Genomic DNA, 19,920 nt, shown 5'->3' on the forward strand with positions numbered 1-19,920 from the left:
TTACTTGTAGACAAGGTATCTTCATTTTCAAGATATCTGTGATAAAACACTACAGCAAATCAGCAAAGCTTCAAGCAGTGACTGTTTCTGAATCCAGCTTCTCTTTAAATGTCATTTGTCCTCACTGACATCCATGAACCTGAAGACCAAAGTCTGAGGCTGTCAAAAACTACAATATTTTTGCCAAATCATAACAGAGTACCTTTAAGAAATGCCAAGTTTTACATATTTCTAAAAATCCAGTATTTCATTCTCATGCAACTCATCAATTCAGCATTGACATATTTAGGCTAAACTTCACACAGCAAACTAAGCAAAGAAATTACACTAGAGCCAGTAGAGTAAATATTTCAATCCAAAAGGGGTTTTTAGTCTTCATGAGTGTTAAAACATTGATTCTAAAATGTTAACTTGGGAAGAAATGTATCTTCTACAACTAAAGTACTTCTTCATGGACCTCATCTCCCTTTCAAATCACTAAAATTCACATTATGCAAGTCTAACAAATGCTTCTTACTTTAATACTTGCCCTTGAAACTTTCAACAACTCACAAAGTTAAAAGAATTACAATGTTTTAAACAGGTCTTAGAAGCTGCTGATAGTGTTATCCAGTGATGCAAACACAAAAGCAACCCTACATATGCATGCAGATACACAGCCCACCCTTCAGTCCTGACTGGTTTCATTACTCCCAACCTCAGTAATGAACATGCCACTACAATATGTTGTTAGCATTAATTTACAAATGCTTAACTTTTCATAAAATAAAAAAATAAATCATCTAGGAAATGAAGTCATTTGTTGGTCTTGAAACTACAGCAGCTGTCACTGCCATTCACTGCAGCACTGCTGCTCTTCCAGGCAGTAAAGCCAGACGTTCCAAAAGACACCAGATACTCCCAGCATGAGCACCTGCCCTCCTGCCCTTCAATTCACTATTCTACACCTACTGAGGGCAATGTACAAAACTGGATAGAAAATACTAGCTTTTTGCCCTTTGATTAAAAGAAAATAAAGTGAATCAATAGCTTTCCTTCAGTTTTAAGGCTGAGTAGAAAGAAGTATTTCATAAACATGTAGAAGTTATTTTAAATAATTTCATCTCAAGACTTTACAGATAAGGGCAATGCTAATCTTATTGAAGAAAACTGAAGCCTTGCCAGAAATAACTGGGGATTCAAAACAAACCTACACTGTAATCTGTTGTTAGGTATCTATCTTACCCAAAGTCCTTACTGGAATGATCCTGTGCCTGTTGCCACCAGCAACCTCACTTTATTTAAGAATTGCTGACCTGTCAGGGATATTAGTGAAAAAGCACCTCAAACATCAAATGCCAGGTTGAATTCTGAGATCTCAGCACTGCAACTGATAGACTTCAGCAAACCACTGGATGGGAACTTGGGAGAACACAACACAGCCAGCACTGTTGTAGCAGTGGGTGAACTTGCTTCACTCTTGGGGAATTTTTACAACACTAGCTGTTCTCAAACTGGGAAACTATGATCTCTGTATTTTTGAGATACAGAATGTAGTGTTATGCTACAAAATTCCACAATGAATACTCAGAGATGCCTTCTCCTGTGTATGTAGTGCCCATTGCAGATCAGGAATCAGTAAGAACTTGTAGTGAATCTGCATTTAAATACTAGCAGCACACTATAAACCGAGCAGAATTCAGACTCTTTTTCTATGTCATCTGGGTTGAATTAAAAGATGCTTCAGTCTGTGCATGTCCAAGTCCTTGCAGTGTTGAGTAAAAACTACTACTCAAATGGTTACACAGTCAGGGAAAGAATACATTGCCAGGGTACTGAATAGAGATAAGCTGGTCACTCAAAAACCATTAGAGCCCTCTCAGATGGAGTAAATAAAACTGATACCATTTCCATGCAGTTCAGCTTGGTAATTACATTTCATACAGCCTCCCAGACTGATACTTATACAAATATTCTGCTGTTTTGGTGTTTCCTTCAAAAACAAAAATGTAAGAAATAGCTGATGGTGGTTAATACTTCCAAATCTGATGATCTAAACTATCCTTGTCTCAGGAGAGTTAAAGTTCTGTCAAGAAAATGATACCTTATTAACAAGCACACATCCCACAATCTTCTTCACTTTCATACAGGACAAAATCCTCAATTTATGCATGGTACATGTAAACAATGGCTTTGGCTGCAATAGAATAGCTTTGCAAAGAGAAGCAGATGAGGTTGAGCAGCTTCCTTCATGTAGTGAAGAGCACTGAAAAACCCACAACTGTAGCTGTTTCTTAATCTCAAGAACTGAAAGTACAATCACCACTCATAACCTACTTGTGTCAATCATAGAGAAGCTGAACCAGACAAATCTGGTTTTAGTTTGTCTGACATGAGCAAAAGGATGGAAAAGGATTGACATGAGCCTATAACAGATGATGTTTTTCAAACTAATTCTGCCTTTGCCCACAGTTTTGTTGTCTTGTTTTGGGAAATGACATGAAACTACTACTTAAGTCAAATCAATTTAACTAGCACTTGAAGTCAGAGGTCAAGCCTGCCTTCATTCTCCCTTCAAAACCAGATTAGAGTGATGTACAAAATAATGGAACATCACTAATTATGCCCTGCCATGCACTTTAGAGATACAGAGCTTTTTACACTGCTTTACAGGAGCTGTTTTTCCATACAAATCACCAGAAACCTTTGATTAGGAATCCTCTTGTCCAGTGGCACTACTTGCAAGATCAAGTATCAATCATATTATCATATTCCAAATTATCAAATGCTTCCTCCCAACACATTCACATAACTGCAGAGCTGAAGATATAAACAGTGTGACTTGAAGGTGAGGTGTAAACTGGACACCAATACCAACCTGCATTTGGCCAAAAATGTATTTCAATAAGGTAACTGATCAGCTAGTGAGATATACAATATATATAACTAAGTGGTTCAGAACAGTTAGCACTTGTAGTATCAAATTAGGATATATCTTCACTAACACTTTATAGAACTTATTGTTAAAACTGTGTTTAATGTGGTCTTAAAGGACATACATCAAAACAAAAAAACATTTGCCATTTCCACAACAGTACAAGAACCACAGCTCTCTAAGAGAAAGCAGAATGAACAAAGCAAAAGGGTTGCCCTTTCAAACTCTCATATAAACAAGATTTTTTTCTTCAAATTTCAGGCACTGTAGTGTTTCACCATTAATAGCTTCTCGTGATTCAACAGAGCCCAAAGGAACACATGAGGCACACAAATTAGCACATAGACACTGTTTCAATACATATTGTGGCATCTCTAACTCCACTAACTAAAAAAGAAACAAAAAGGACTTGTACCAGAGCAATGTTACCTGCTTATGCCCTCAAGCACATAGTTTTTGGAATGCAACTACATTTGTTGAGGCATGCTGAGGGCTGGAAGTCACAGTGCACTCATTGTAAGATGTGGCTTTAACCAAAATAGAAAGCCATGAATGGGGCTTGACAGCAGGGGAATCCCCTTCCTTTTTACTATTTATAACTGAAGGCAAGTAAGGTCATTTCCAATTTAACAGGCAGTTCTTAAAGCAACTTTTTCTGCAGGGAAGGGGAAAAAATGAAAGATACAAGTATTCCAAACACAACATTCTTAGGCTTCATCTGCCAGCAAGACACACTGACCATTTCTACAACACAAATTAGTAACAGTCAACATTTAGTGTTCTGTGTACAACATTTATTTTAATGCCAAATGCAGTGAACTTGGAAGTATCTGGCACTGAAATAAGGAGTAAACAAGGAAAAGTAATACTAGCTTTCCCACAGCCTTTCAGCTGAAAGAAAGACTAAATTTTGCATTGGTTGTGTTCATTTGACAATTTGGTTTGGCTGCAAGTCTGCTCCATCAAGCACAATCTTCACTCCTCAGAAAGAATTTCTTTGAAAAGGAATTTCCAGTTTCTAGCTAGTGTGCAAACTGATATACATCATTACTTGCTTTCACACAACTAAAGTATCAAAACACAGTTGATTAAAACTTCTGTCCCACTATTAGGCAGAATCCCTCCTAACACTCTCTAACTCATTGAAATTTAAAATAATGAACATAAGAATGCTTTCAAACTTTGAAAATTCAGGAGAAGGACACTGGAAGTCAACCAAGTCTTCTGTTAATACTGCCCAAAGTTTTCAGCCCCATCTCCATCAAGCAGATAGATACTGTACTAGAGTCCACTTAAGTTACTGATTTCAGGAAAAACTGAAGGGTGATTAACAGCAGAAGAGCTAATCCCATCAGGAAGCTTGTTTATAGATGTTTTTGCACACAAGAGACTGTAAAACAGTTTTTTGCACTGTTGGATGGACCAGAAATTCATCACAGCCACAACAATCAGGAGAGATCTCTGCATTCTCTTTGATCACCTGAAGCAGGAAAATCTTTGGAATCATATTTACGAGAGTACCTAATACAGAATTCTGATGAGAATTCTGGTCTTGGAAGTTGGCATCAAAAGTTTCACTCCTGACGAAAGGCTGTCATAAACTAACAGAATATCAATGTAACTTTACTTGAAATCAACCAAAAGGGATTCCAGCACAAAATACACATGAAATTATACTAACTGTTGATCAGATTCTCTTTCAAACACAGCTCAAAAGTAGAATCCAGATTAGGGGCCAGAAGTTTGACACTAGTTGAATTAGCATCCTCCTGTGTAGAGTTAACATGCCCCAACTCTTTTGAAAACTGTTTAAGAAAAAGATGACAAGACACTAAGATCAGCATCCAGCTTCCCAGCATTTTCTGTGTGCAGCACCACACACTGAGTGTCACACCCACAGCAAGGGCAGATTCCTCACTGCTCTGCAAACAACTGCTGCATGTCTAAATCCCAGCCCTTCATGTGCTGTGATGGCAGTATTTATGCAAGATTCAATAAACATCAGTACATGAATAAGACCCCTATTTTCACACAGAACAGACAATCTGAGAAGGAAACAGCATTAATGGCAATTGCTCAATATGATGATGTGCTTTGTGATGCTGGAATGAAGTAAAGTTCATTACTTGGTAACAAACATTTCTTGCAAGATTTGGAATTAGATATTTCTTGCCAAACATATCCCAACACTTAAAAACAAGGGTTCTCTTTAGTGTTAGCAGCAGGCAACTGAAAAAGATGTTCCCTATTAAAAGCAGCTGAGGAGGAACCAAAGAAAAGCAAGTGTCTGTCCTGTAACCTGACAGCTTTCAAACAAAGAACTGCTTCTTACAGAGGGCAAGTGGTAGCTGGACACAGGAAATTATTTTTATCGTATTCATTCCAAGTGTTGAAACCCAAACCTTGCTAGAGGACACCTTTTTTTCCAAAGTCTTAATTTCAATAAAATAGGATTATCCCTTTACAGAATAGAAAGATGGGATTCAAACTCTAGCACTGTGTAGAACAATGAGGGTTTGCTGTGCAGGCAGACACCTTCCAAGGAATGACCCCTTTACTGTCCCAGGCTGTACACCAATATGCAGCTGGTAAGGAATTCAGCAATGCTTCCCACAGCAGTAGTTTGGGGATAAAAAATGCCCAAAAAGCTGGGGTATGGAGGAGTGTGAGGCAGCACAAATTGAACAACCAAATCCAATAACCAGGATGGAAAAATCTTATTTTTGAGTTTTAGGATAGAGAGTAAGAGAACATAACTGAGATTGGATCTATTTTAACTTCAAGAATGCATAATACTTGCAGCTCACCAAAATGAGCTGCCCACATTCCAGGTGCAAGCTGGTGAGCAAGATCTTTCCACTTGCTCTATTTAGCCATTAGAAACAAACAAAACTTACAATTTATTAAATCCAAAACAAGGTGCAAGTTAAGAGTAACCCACAATCTAAAAACCTATTTACAACCCATTTACTTCAAGCCCAAGTGTCATTAATACTTAGGAAGTTGGAATAAACTTAAATTAATGTCACTGCAAGTTGGGGTCAGTTACAACACCGCGCAAAAAAAGATAAATATATCCCTGGGGAACTGGAGCATTTTCAACTTTTCCTGGATGTAGCTTAAAATCATGCACTTAACAGCTCATCTTAGTTTTAATTTTAGCCAAACTTACAATTTATCAAATCCAAAACAAGGTGCAAGTTAAGAGTAACCCACAATCTAAAAACCTATTTACAACCCATTTACTTCAAGCCCAAGTGTCATTAATACTTAGGAAGTTGGAATAAACTTAAATTAATGTCACTGCAAGTTGGGGTCAGTTACAACACCGCGCAAAAAAAGATAAATATATCCCTGGGGAACTGGAGCATTTTCAACTTTTCCTGGATTGCTGCCAATTTTTTTGGCTTTTATTTTTAATAATGCAACAATTGGGATATATTAGTCTTTTTTTTCCTCTGAAAAAGATATACTTTTGAAAATCAGGAAAAGACTTTTCACACTACTAATACTGGTGTGCAATATCCATTTCCTGAGTTTCTCAAGTATCATCAGAATACAGCAATTCAGATATGTTATTTCTATCACGCTCAGTGAGAATATGAAACATCATTAGAGAATGGCATGAGAAAGAAAGGGTAGAGGGATGCAAGTTTAATAAAGCTTCAAACTCAAGCTGTAGGTCAGAATATGCCTTCCAAGTCAGTATTTCAAATTATATTTTCAAATCCAAATTTGACATTTCAGGAACTCAATTTGCTGTGACACACAAAGTTACTTTCCCCTTGCCCATCAAGGTTTCTGCCTTTACCTTTGACAGAGCAATTACAAGCCTGCAGTGCTTCTGAGAAGGGTAAAATCCTGATTGTTTAGCCATGCCTGCATACACAATGCAAGTAAAAAAAACGCTCCTCCCCCAGGCTCTCAGTAAATTGCACTGTTTGTGGCTGAAGTTGAGCCCTTCTGCTCTATCATGCATACCCACAGCCCATCTGGCTACCCAGCTCTGACAGCCAAAAGCCACAGAGCCCACAGAGGGCTCCATGCTGTGGGAAAGCATCAGATGACAGGAGAACTTTGCCTTAAACAATCAAACCCATTTTTCTCCAAAAGAAAAGGCAGAAACAAAAAAATGGATGCCAGTAATTTATTGATACTGGGTATGTTACTCCATTCTACCTAAGAGAAAGCTACAGAAATAGTTCAGATTTCAATTCAATGTCTAGACACTTTGTCACTGAAGCATAAAGACTGGTCCTTGTCTCTGACTCACAATAACTATGCTGAAATACTCAAAGTCAACACCACATTCTCCTGGGTCTATTTATCCTTGCAAAGTCAAACAAACCATCTTGAACTTAAATTATTTCCACTTTTCAAAACAAATGTATACTTATTCTTTCTGACCATCAGCACTAAATAAGTGAATTTATTTTGATGGGAGGGTTGAATTATAGCAAGTAATCAACTGCCAAAGCCACAGGCTGTATTGGTACTCATTTAGACAGATGTGACACATCATATCCGTGCTTATTTTAACAGACACATTCCATCAGAGCTGGTCCTCCTCATCCTCAGATTTCAAGAGTGCTTCAATGACTTTGCCTCTATGAATAACTGAAAATTTGAGCTCAGTAGATTAGAAGATATCAAGTATATGCAACAGAAAGCACAATTTCACTATCTCACTGCCTTCAAGTGTAGTAACTGTCATACAGCAAGCTCATTCTTTTGACACTTCATGGAGGCAGCCCAGAGTACTATTTATAAGATTCTTTTGAAGTAATTTGTCAAGTGTAATTCATCTCTGTAGACCTCCTCAAGGGCTTCCTATTGTTTTTTTTTTTCACTTGAACACTACCACAGTGTCTCTCTTGTAATTACAAACTGGGTTTATGTTCTATATTGTATACAGTTTTCTATACTGCCTGAAGAAACACTTTACCACTGTAAGCCTAAATCCATAGGGCCTAGGAGTAACTCAGAGCCCCAGGAAGCCAAATATAATTTCCTTCGTTTTCAAGATCCCATGGTCACCATGGAGACCTAAGCTATTACTAGCTCAATTTTGCATTTCCAGCTTGTATGTCTGTTAAGAGCACCTTAAAAAACAAAACAGTCCCATCGGTATCTCAGCAGGACAAGGATTTGAAACAACAGCTCAGAAAATGCAACCAGCTGGTTCCATGTGAGAAGTTATTCAACATTAACACATAGCTCAGAGATCTGGAAGTGGGCAAACCTCCTCCTGCCCACACACTGCTTTTTGTAGGACTAAACCTAAGTTCCTATGTATTTGGAATCATTAAACAGCACACGTTAAAGCAAGACCACAGAGCATGCATGGGAAAAGCAGAGCATGTGTGAGAAAACAAGACTTTTTTTCAACTCAAGGATTTCAAAGCTGAGTTACTGGGAAGTACCTTTTCTCGACTACCTGCTAAGCACTCTCTCAAATACTCAACACTGCTCCTTTGTTCAGTTGCAGGAAACAACTATTGCAAGACTTTGCAAACAAGCCAAGAACAGACATTTAGAAATCAGCAGTATAAACAAACAAATTAAGTTACAGCACCCTGCAGACTTCCCACAGAATCTCAGAACAGTTAAACACATCAAGTTATATCTTCCAGCTCAAAGAAGCAAACTCTTCTACAACAAATACTTGTTTTGAGGCTTTAGTTCCTTATTCATTCTGCTAGGAAGATAGAGCACTGTCTTATTGTAGTATAACACCTATTTAAAGAACCTTAAGCACACTCAGTCTTTATTTCCCCTCAGTGAGGTATCAGACACTGGCCAGTGTGTGCTGAACAGGTCATTTAAAGCTTTGCATGACAGAAAAGTACTATTTGACAAAGCAGGTAACAAAAGATGCTGGAAGTGCAAAAGGTCTTCTCTAAATCCCCTCCTTAGTGAGCTCTTAGTCAGGATTTCTGCCTTCCACATATCACTAGAGCTTTTTTGCCAAACATAGGTTCCTTGTTAGCAACCCCTTGCACCAAAATCTGCATCCCACTTGAGTTTCATTTCATTGTTCCCAAGACATCCACTATGGAACCAGAGCGTGCCTAACAATGACCCAGATCCACCTGTTTACATTCTTCACCAAGCATTATAATGTGGGGGATTTTTCCATGCAAATAGCTCAATTTAACCCCATTTTTGCATCAGATGCATTGTGGAGAAAAAGCTGGTTTCATGGCAGCATTCCCTAAAAACAACAACTCCAAGAGAGAAGCCCAGACTGGCCTGCCCTACTTGCCCCAAACTCCTCCACCCCATGTGCAGCTGTTTCACTACCAATGGTCACTCACACCAACCAAAACACAAGACTGTCTCCTACCCACTTAAAAGGCAGCATTCCAAAAGCTTCTGACAAGACAGCCATACTCCTCAGGCAAGCCTGATTATACAAATACTAGGCTTTCATTAGCTTATTACCTATAAAGAAGCATTTTCCTATTGCTTAGTTGAATATCCCACGAATGTTGCCAGTAGAAAGCTTTTCTAATTCTAAGCTACTTGGAGATATCTAAAGTATGAATTGCTTAGATTCAAATGGCAAACCCTAACAAGTACAAGTATTTCAAGCATCTGCAGACTGGCCAGGAAGAAACAAAACTACTACTAAATACTAGAGACCCAGAAGGAAGACAAATTTCACTTGTACAAGTTTCCAGCACCCTGATTCACTCATCACATGTCATGGGAGAGTGAGGTCTCACAGAATATATGTAAAGAAAAATGTGCCAAGTAAAAGAAAGCTAAATTAGACAGCTCTTAGACAACTCAAATTCAGAGAGAAATAGCAAAACTACTGAAGACATCAGAACAAGTGTTGATATAGAATACAGCTGTTCTGTAAGGTCTGTTTCTGGGATGACAGGGTTGCTTTCTGTATCTGGTCATTATAACACAAAGAGAATTTGACAAGCAGTAATACACTTCTGGTTAAAACAATGAGAGGTAGACATGAAGTAAGAAATTTGGCATAAGTCAAATTAGTCTGGAAAAAAAACCCCAAACAATTAGTCAATAGACACTACTAAAAATCTTCAGTCTTTACAAAGCTGTAACTAAAGTTTGCAGAAAATGCTTTTCTCATTTTTCTTTCTATTCTATCATTTTCTGTCTTCATTCTACATTTCTTCCTTTGCTTTTCACTGTCTTGTAAACAACTTCTAAAAGCAACTCCCTGCTTTATCTTCTCTTTCTACCCAAAACACAATTATCTGCAATCCCACCTTGCTTTTGCATCTTCCTCAGGGCAAAAATTGTATTTCACTCCTTGGCAGCTACAGAAAGATGAGCTGTACATGAAAAGATACACTTTTTGGGTGGGTACCAAGACAGCACTGGTGCTTGATAGCAGATGTTTTGCAGGTACTTGGAATTTATCTGCTGTAGCCTCAGGCAGGATGGGAACTACACTATGTTGGCTGCTATAAGCAAACCAGAAGAATTGCTCCTTACAAGTCCCAGAAGGAAAGAAAACCAAAAGCAACAAAACTCACCAAAAAAAAAAAAAACCCCTTCCATTATTTAGGAATGCTTATTTCTAAAAGTTTAATTGGCACAACCTAAGACCACAATTAACAAAGGCATGCTCACAGAAATTTGCATGCTGTCACAACACATGTGGACCCCGTAACTAAATACTCTGTTTTCAACTATGGTAACATGAGACAAATGAAGGTAAAGAACTCTAACCAGGGAAATACACAAATGGTTTAGTGCCTTTAGGGCCCTCTACAGCTGCAAATCTTCCTAAAGTCACCTCTGATCCTGAAGACTCTGAAGTGTTACTATGTCAGATACACAGATGCCAAGACAGATCATCTTTTTGCTTCAAAATCCATACGCAACAGCTGACTTCCCATTCCCAGTAAAAGCTACTTGTCACACAAGTTACGAGGTAAAAACAACAATCTAATCAGATCTGACAAAAAGTTGGCTCCAAAAAATTGGAATTAGGATGTTAACTACCTGAAATATGGATTTTCATCATTAATTATGAAAGTCACTCTAAACATTTTGCTTTGAGATATTAAATAATGATAACATGAAGCCATTGTGATCAGCAAGACATTTAAAAATTAAGTTGCCAGTGAAGTGAGAACAAACCTTTACAATTTCTTCAAATCATGTGATACTTAATATAGTACTTCACTTAAAAAAACCCCAACCACCTGAACTCAATGCCAAATCTTCAAAAGCCTTCTTTAAGGTTTCTTACTTTACAGCAGAAGAGACAAAGGCATATGGCATGGGAGACCATTTGGTCTTCCTACTGCAGTAAAAAACGGCTGAAATAATTCATGGAAGACAATATGGCATTCCTTTGTCAGCAAATACTGCTGGAAGACTCACAGAAAACAGCTGAAGATTTGAGGAAACAAGAATTAGAACAAATTATGCAGTGTGGGAGGTGTGCTACACTGTTGGCTGACCTTACAGATGTTTCTTACATGCCTCATCTCAGGGTATATGCTGGATACTGGGAACTTCCCTGTTCTGAACCACTCCAGGAACGATATTTTAAAGTAAACTCAACAGCAAATTATTTCTTTAATAGAAACAATATTTTATGAGAAAACTGTCCAAGTGTACACTTATGTATTTTATACTGGAATCCTTTTATTTTTTATTCCAGTTAAAGCAGGCACTCCATAACCACACATGAAATTCTTTCACTGCATCATTCATAGATAAACTAACACAGCAATGCTGGAGGCAGGATTGCACCAAGTGCTCAGGATGTCATTGATTATATAATTTTATAAAAATAAGATCTTCAAGCAGTGGAATACCTTGTAACAAGATAGGCAGTGACCACCAAATTCATACTCCCACAGTAAGTTTTGCTAGTTATCTTGTGGCAAAGGGCCTAAAAGAGTTGTCACACTTAATGACACACCATGTGTTTTTTCCTACAAAGGCAACTCTTCAAAATTGTCTGTTCTTTTTGTGCTGACAAGGGGCTGTCAGCATTATCCTAGCTACCAGGTATTTTCAGATAAATACACACCTAAGGTGTCCCTTCAAGGTGAAGCTGACAGCCTGTTTTAACTGGGAGGAAGAAGGTAACTGCTTTCCACTTCACGGTGACTGTTTTGAAAATAGATGTTTGCAAATGTTTCCACTGAAAAACCCTCCTATAAAACACTCTGAAAGCTGTACATAATTTCTTAAACTTTAAAGTCTTTTTAAAAACCCCAACACTGTTTAAAAATCTTCCAAAGTAAGTGCTTCAGGAAAAGAGAAGAATGAAACATCTTCCCATTAGTCTGCAAGAAGAACTGATTGACATCACTGAAGGCAGTAATTTACTAGATAAATCCCAAGAAGAATTTCTGCATAGTTAGTGTATGGGAGTGGAAAATTAGTATCATTTTTTAGTAATCACCAACAATGCACTTCTTCCACTTGGATCTGTCTTTGTGAGGCATCTTTTTAATGACTTAGAAAGTCATTAAAACCAAGTACTGAACTAAACTGAACCCAGAATTGGCCCTTAAAATGGCTGTATACAAATGATGAACCAACATTAAAAAAAATTTTGAGACGCAAGTTCAATCACATAGCTCTCACTGAATTATCCCTTAATGAAAGTAAAAAAGGGTTTTGTTAAAAATTAAAACCTATTCTAACTATTTTCTTCTCTTTTATTAACTTCTAATTTTTGTGTATGTGCTGTTATGTGTATAATAATAGTTGAGTAGTATGTGTGCAAATTTATGAATTATATATATATATTTTGGTCTGTGTGCTCACAAATCTTTTAGTGATAAGGGTGTGAGATAAAAAAAAAGTATTTCTAAACCATTGCCTTAAATGGTAGGCTGGCAATATTATCCCAGAGAAGTTAAGGCAATGGCTGATTATACTAAGATCCACATGGAAAACAGTGGGGTTTTTTTGTTTTCAACCTAAAGTACTAGAGGATTTTTACGCTCATACACAGATGGCATTTGTAACGCTTCAAACTGCAATTTATCCCTGAAAAGGAATGATAATAGCATTGAGGCATGAACACATTGTTCCCACAGAGATATTCACACTCATTACCCAGCCACTTTCATGGCCTGGCCTTACAGTTGCTCCTGTATTGGTGTGCTTGATTCCTCAGGCCACATCCACCCTTCCTCCTGCTTGCAGGCTTCCTTCATCTGTGTTCAACAACCTCCAAGTGCATAACTGCTGCATAAGCAGCTCACCTTAACCACACACTTGTACCACAATCAAGGTGTTTTTCTGCCTCATCTCTTCATCCCCAAAGCCCTGCCATTCTCTTGGGAGTGGTATTACAGAGTCAGCTAAAGCTCTGTCATGAAAACTCTAAAAATACATTCTCTGCCTAGGCAGAGAGACTAAATTTTCACTCACCTGTGATCCATTTGGACTGACCCCTTACACGTCCAGATCCACTAGATACAAAGGCCTCAGCAAAACCTCATTACATGCCCTGAACCCCTCCTCAACGTCTGCATTTGTTCTGTACTTAATTCATAGTCTGGTCTGCCCAAGCTCACAAGGCAAAGTTAACCACCCTTTCTTCACAGCTTCTGGTCTTCTGTACACACACCTACACTAATCAGCTGCTGCTAAGTCTCGTTGGTATCACAGTGCAGCTGAACAGACAACCCAGCAAACAACCAGGCTTATCTGGACCCTACTCACAACTGCAAACATAGTCTCCTTTTTTTTTTTAATTAAAAAACCCAAAATATTCCTCAAGTTGGTACATACTACAATATCTTGGGTTCTTGCTTGGGGTCTGTACATCCTCAGCTGTTGCACATAATGTTTCCAAAGAGTACTTTAAACATGACAACAGAGTCATCTCATTTCCCACAGCCTTTGCTTTTTTCAACTGAAGCTGGACATGGATCTCTTCCTCCCTGTACCAGTGTCTTTAGTGATATTCTGACCCAGGAGACACCACTGGTTCCTTTTGCTTGACCCTGCATGCTGGCTGTGCAGCAATAACTCCCACTCAACCTTTTCCCCAGGGAGTTTAGACATGTCCTTGTCAACAGATATGTCCTTATACCACAACAAAAAAATCATCTAAGAAAACCTTGCAGTCACAAATGACAAAGAATTACAAGAATTACAGAAATTGCAAGCTACAGTAAACAGAAATATTCAAGTTAAACCTCCTGATTTCACTTATTCATATATTCATTCAGAGACCTGTTGCTAAATTTTGATTATCATGGTATCTAAACATATTTATTGGGTCTAAGGATTATGCCCATCAGTCCCACACCACTGTCACATTCCTGAGACGATTCCTCCTCCTATCACAAGTCTTCTCTTAAACATGCACCATCACTTCTGCCAGACATTGATAATCTGTCTTTCCTGCTGCTGTTCTGTCTGCCAAGTGCCACTTTGCCATTTCCTGCTACACAGCACTTGGCACATATAAATTGAACTAAGGTAAAAGGTACTCACTGTAAATTACTTTAAGCCTAATTAATGTTTCCAGCTGAACAAATTCAAGCCAGCAATTTTTGGAACTGTTTTATGCTTATACTTATATCAACTATACACAAAGTTTAAATCTCACATTCCAGAAAAATCAGAACTTTCCTGCTAGTACAGAACACAACTGAAACCAAACCACAGGATAGGCTGGACTTGAGGTTGCTGAGACAAAGGGTTGCTTACCACATTACAGCTATCAACTCTCAAGAAAGATAGAGAGATCATTATATGAAAATAAACAATATGTAATAAGAAAAAGATTACACAACTGAAGACAATGCCATTGTTTAAGAGGTTCTCACACCACTACTCCAAATACTTCAACAAAAAACTAAACTCTTCAACATATTAGAGCAACAAATCTACCACAGCTGGCAAATGTAAATTGTTATTCAACTCAAAAAAAGTAATCAGTCCATGTAGATTCTTTATCAACTCAATTGTTATTTGCTGTGATTTAGAAGCCTGAGAGTCTGCTGCTTGTTCCTGGGTTATATGTCACTTTTCAGGAAAATAAGAAATCTCAACCAACAAAAGTTGCCATAGAGAAAGACACAAGGTTCATTTACAATTCACTTCAGACCATACTTTCTTCCTGCTGCCCGAACACAGAAAGATGAGCTACCTACTGAGAATGAAAGGAAGGCATTTTCAAGTGCCAGCCTGGCCCATCTTGGCAGGAAATCAACTGGTAGCTGCCAAGTAAAGGGACTACAAGTAAGTCAGCACAGTAATACTGTAAAGATATTTTAAGACAAGACTTACTGTTGTATCACCTTGTGAAGTCAGTCAGTGCATTTTCTAGCTTTATGAAGATGCTTGAGTAAAAAGGTGCTGGAGCTTTGAGAATCGAGGGGGTGGATCTCTGGGGATGAAATTCCAGTTTGCAACTGGAAGTGGAAAATATCAAAATGTTATCACAATTGCTTCAAGTATGCAGGCTAATTCAAACTCAATTCCAAGATAAGCATGTGTGCACATAGCACACCCAGAGAAATGGTTCTCTGACTACTGTGAAATGGGTTTCCAGCAGCATTAGCAGGAACAGAAGGCTACAAAATTCATTGTACACAGTTAAAAGTCTGGTCTTAAAACTAAGCACAGGACTCCTTACCACCTTCTCATACTCAAGCATACCAGCCTCACTCCAAAGGTGGAACTTCCCTGCATTCAGAGACAAAAGGCACAATACTCTGAACACTGATCAGACCCAGGATTGCACCACATGCTGTGAATCAGCACTTACACATCTAAGAAGCTCAGGCTACCTTCAAGGCATCTTTGTATAAAAGGAATAGACTTTAATCACAACAATAAAAATCAAGTATAAAAGAGCTTAAGACGCAGCATGATGTCCATAATCATAATCTCATCCACTGAGTTGCAAAACCCAAGATTATTTTACTTAACATAGCCTCTGGAAATTGTAAGATAAACTACTCTGAAAAAACTCTCTGCTTTATCATTTGCATCTCCTTTGCCCCAAAATTTTTGCAGTTCAATTTATTGTGTATTTTAATAACCCTATGTGGTCAAAAGCAGAACCCTGGAAGCAAAACCCTGCATCCTTGTTCAGGACTACCTAAAACTGCAACTTCCATCTCCATTTGTCCCATGTGAAACACTAAAATCCAAAAGTAAACAAATGAAAGCAACACTGCATTATTAAGACAGCCTCCCACCATGTGCAACAACACCCAACATTTTGCTTGCTGTTCTCAATTTGCCTCAGCATTCTATTGTCTGTAGAAACATGCATAAGCAGACTTGCCAAAAATTTTAAAGATTCAAAAGCAGGGAGGAGAAAAGAACTTCTGAAAGCTGGTACAGTGATCTGTAAAGACATTCACACTTCCTACCTAATTAGGGCCTGGTGCAAAGGCAGCATCTGGAAAACACTGCTTAGCAAGAAACTCTTCATATTTAAAAAAACCAGTATCAAGATGTCTACATATTTGGCAGCTTACCAAAATCTCCAAAGGTCAGATAGGACTGGCAGCTGTGAATCAACTCAAAGGGTGTTTTTAGTACCATAATGTTAAAATTATGGATTGTAGGGATACTTTCAACAACAAACGGTATTGCTCCTATCTCATGAAAATACAATACTGATAACCCAACAGTTATCTAACACTACAATGCCACAAAAAAGAATGGAGGTGAGTTGTTTGAACTTCTGTCTAGATGTGGTGACTAATTAAGTACTGCCATTTTTGCAAACCATCTGGATTGCATTTGCACAAGTTTAATAGATACATATCATATAAGCAAGCATATAAAGTGATAATCCAAATATTAATGTATCAGAACATACTTGCAATGTGCAGTCAAATCTTTGTAGAAACAATACCAAACAAATGAAAGTTTTCACAGCAAAACTTCTAAGACTCATGCAGTTCAAGCTATGTCACAGCTAGACAGTTCCTTCAAGCCCACTTCAAAATAAGACTGGGATGCTACCGTAATGGTGTTTTGTACTGTTAGTTATATTTATAACTGCAGATGGATTTCCTAATACAAGTAGAATTCAGCCATTGCATTAGCTGGCAATTGATGAAAGAAGTCTAAGTAAGACTGTAAAACAAACCAAGCTGAGAGTAAATTACTTAATCCTTTGCAGTTCAAATGCAAGTTCATCTTCCTCAATATTGTCTACTTGTAACCAATCTATCCATCACACACACCACAAAACCTCTCACCCTCTCAGGCACTACTACAGTGCAATGGCAACGTTTCAAATCAACTTAAATTAGGCTGTACCACATTCCATTACATGATATCATGCAACAGATGTTACTCCAAAAACACAGGACAATTCTTCAGGATAAACCCCTGTAATCTGAATGGTAAAATGAATGGGTATCCCATATGAAATGGCTGTAGACTTTATCTAACTTTATACTGAGATTCAGAACTTGAATTATTCAAGTTTGCCATAGTTAACTCACTTAGATTGGCAACCAGAAACAAGTATTCTTATCTTACATAAGCTCAATAATTTTGTCACTAATAGATAAGCTAGAATTCCACTTAACCCTTTAGTTCTGCAGTGACCAGTGAGTTAAATGAGGCATTAGGAAACTCAAATGAAATGCACTTCCAAGAATCAAAAGACACTCCCCCTCCCTCCTCAGCTACATGATAACCTTGAATCTCCCTGGAAAATGTCACATTATGAAAATTAAAGCAGGAATGGTAGTTCAGCCAACTTAACTCTCACTTAACTTGTCTAATAGCTGTTCTGTTGGAAGCATGGCTGACCATTACACCATAGAGATATGAAAGCTTTTCATATACTACAATTTGTAAGGTATTTTTAATTAACACTGGCAGCTTGCATTCCTACTTAAAACACACTGTCATAAGCATACAAATAAGTCATGTTTTCCATAAGCAAGAGCAATCTCAGAAATTTGTTGCTTCTTTGTTTTTAAATCATAGGGACATTGTGCCATGGCCATTGGGCTCTTCTGAGAATGCAGAACTCCTCAACGCCTCTAAGCAACCAAACCCAGAACTGCCTTGAAATTTAATATGGCTCAAACTTTGCTCCACAATATACGTCTACAAAATAAACTTTAAAAATATTTGGAGGGAAGCGGACAACTGTTTAATCTGACAAGAGGTTTTTTCAGTCAATGAGCATTCCCACAACCTTTCTAACTACACATCATAGCAGCATTTCAACACACAAAAAGTAAAGCCTAAAAAACCTGAAATGGCTGGTCAGCAGAACAAGAGCGCTACAGAAGGTGAGCATAAAGCCAGCTCTCAGTAAGGTGTTCCCACGCAGTGACACTGCGCCGGGGCTCTCCAGACACCCCAAGGCAAGGCTGCACGCGGGGACAGCTCTGTGCTAAGAGGGCATGGGACAAACAGAGGGACCGGGACACAGAACCTCAGCCAGGACGCGGACAGCCCCGCTGCAAGCACGCAATGCCGCCTCGCACCAAGGGAGGTTTTGCGCTTTGCCTAGTCCTGGGCACGAAGCCTCACCGGGGCAGGCAGCCCGGAGCGCTGGAGCCGCGCACGCCCCGGGCCGGCCCGGAGGGCAGCGAGGCTGCGGAGCAGCCGCCCACCCACCCTCGCCCGCGTCCTTCCCTCCCCTCCGGGATGGCCCTCCGGGACCGCCCCGCTGCCCCCGCCAGCCGCTCCACCGCTCCCGCGGGAAGATGCGGACAGAGACACACGCAGATACAGATCCACGCATATGCAGACGATGCAGCATCGTCCTTGGGAGGTCGTCACTTCAGCACGTATTGCGAAAAGGTTTTTTCTACATCAGGTCGCCAATAGCGCCCAACAGCGAGCAGCTCCGTTGCCCGGGCAAACGCAGCTCCGAGCCGGCCACGCCACGCTCCCCCAGGCATGATGCGAGGGGCCGGCCGACCCGGCACCTGCCTCCTATTCCAGCCATACACGGCTCAGGAAAATCCTAAAAGACCGCTGCTTCCCTCTCATCCCGGCCCGGCTCCTGACGAACGATAGGTGAGCCGAGGCTCTCCCCTTCCCGGGCTCAGCCCGCACGGCAGTGGGCCGGGCTGTTGCTGTCCTCCCTGTAAGCAGCAACTTGTTGGGCAGGCAGCGCTGCCCGCGGGCGAGCCTGCAGGGGCGAAGCGGGAGCGGCGAGCGGCGGCTGCTGCCGCTCCGAGGCAGCCCGCATCGAGAAGCCCGCGGCAGCCGAGCGGCTCCGCGCTCCCGCCGCTCAGCCCCGCGCCGAGTCTTCCCCCTCTCGGCGGCTCCGCACAGACCACACGCTCTATGCAATGTGCAACGGCGGGGCAGGACGAGGGTCCTCGCGGGCTCCTACCGGGAACGCTGTTACTGTGGCATTGCGGAGCGCCTAAGCCCCGCCGCTCTCTCGCTTCCTTCCTTCCCCCCGCTCGCCTCTTGCCCGCTCCCGCCGGCTCCACCGCCGCCGCCCGCAGCCGCCGCCGCTGCGGACTCCAGGCGCAGACCCCCGGCGGGGAGGGCAGGAAGCGCGTCATCACTCCGGGCCGCTCCACCGCCCTCCGCCCGGCCCGGCCCGCTCTGGGGGACCCGCGGCTCCCGCCCCGCGCCCGGAGACCGGCGGGAGCAGAGCCCGCCTCACCTGCGGGCTCGGAGCTCCCCCTCACCTGGGCCTGAGGGAGAAGCACCTCCGCCGGCCGCAGCCCTCACCCAGGCGGTGAGGTAGCGTCGTTCTCGCTCTGCCCGCCCGGCACCGCGGCGGCCAGGGCACGGCAGCTCCTCGGGAGAAGGAGGAAGGAAGCCGGAGCAGCCCCTCGGGGAGGGGAAAGGCCCCTCAGGGCGGGCAGGGACAGCAGCAGCGGGGCCGCGGCAGGGCCGGGGGCGGGCGGCCGAAAGGCGAGGGCGCGGCCCGCAGGTGAGGAGAGCGGCCCGGATGCCAGGGCACGGCAGCTCCTCGGGGGAAGGAGGAGGAGGAAGGAAGCCGGAGCAGCCCCTCGGGGAGGGGAAAGGCCCCTCAGGGCGGGCAGGGACAGCAGCAGCGGGGCCGCGGCAGGGCCGGG

General features: G+C 41.0%; 1 protein-coding gene across 5 annotated transcripts in view; it reads right to left on the bottom strand.

The window, feature by feature from the left end:
* TLN2 (talin 2) overlaps nt 1-19,725 on the bottom strand; it is a 142,018-nt gene extending 122,293 nt beyond the window's left edge. For 3 of the 5 annotated variants that reach the window (XM_039722846.1, XM_039722848.1, XM_039722843.1), the window contains exons 1-2: nt 19,221-19,392; nt 15,176-15,300 (exon numbers count right to left, since the gene is read on the bottom strand). The gene's annotated coding sequence lies outside the window, so the exon portion shown is untranslated. Of the gene's footprint in view, nt 1-15,175; nt 15,301-19,220; nt 19,393-19,527 lie in introns of those variants that run through there. The other 2 variants (XM_039722844.1, XM_039722845.1) reach the window with 2 other exon arrangements.
* Between the last annotated feature and the right edge of the window lie 195 nt (nt 19,726-19,920).

The sequence above is a fragment of the Passer montanus genome, unplaced genomic scaffold, assembly GCF_014805655.1.
Source record: "Passer montanus isolate IOZ18808 unplaced genomic scaffold, ASM1480565v1 scaffold5, whole genome shotgun sequence".
NCBI lineage: Eukaryota > Metazoa > Chordata > Aves > Passeriformes > Passeridae > Passer > Passer montanus.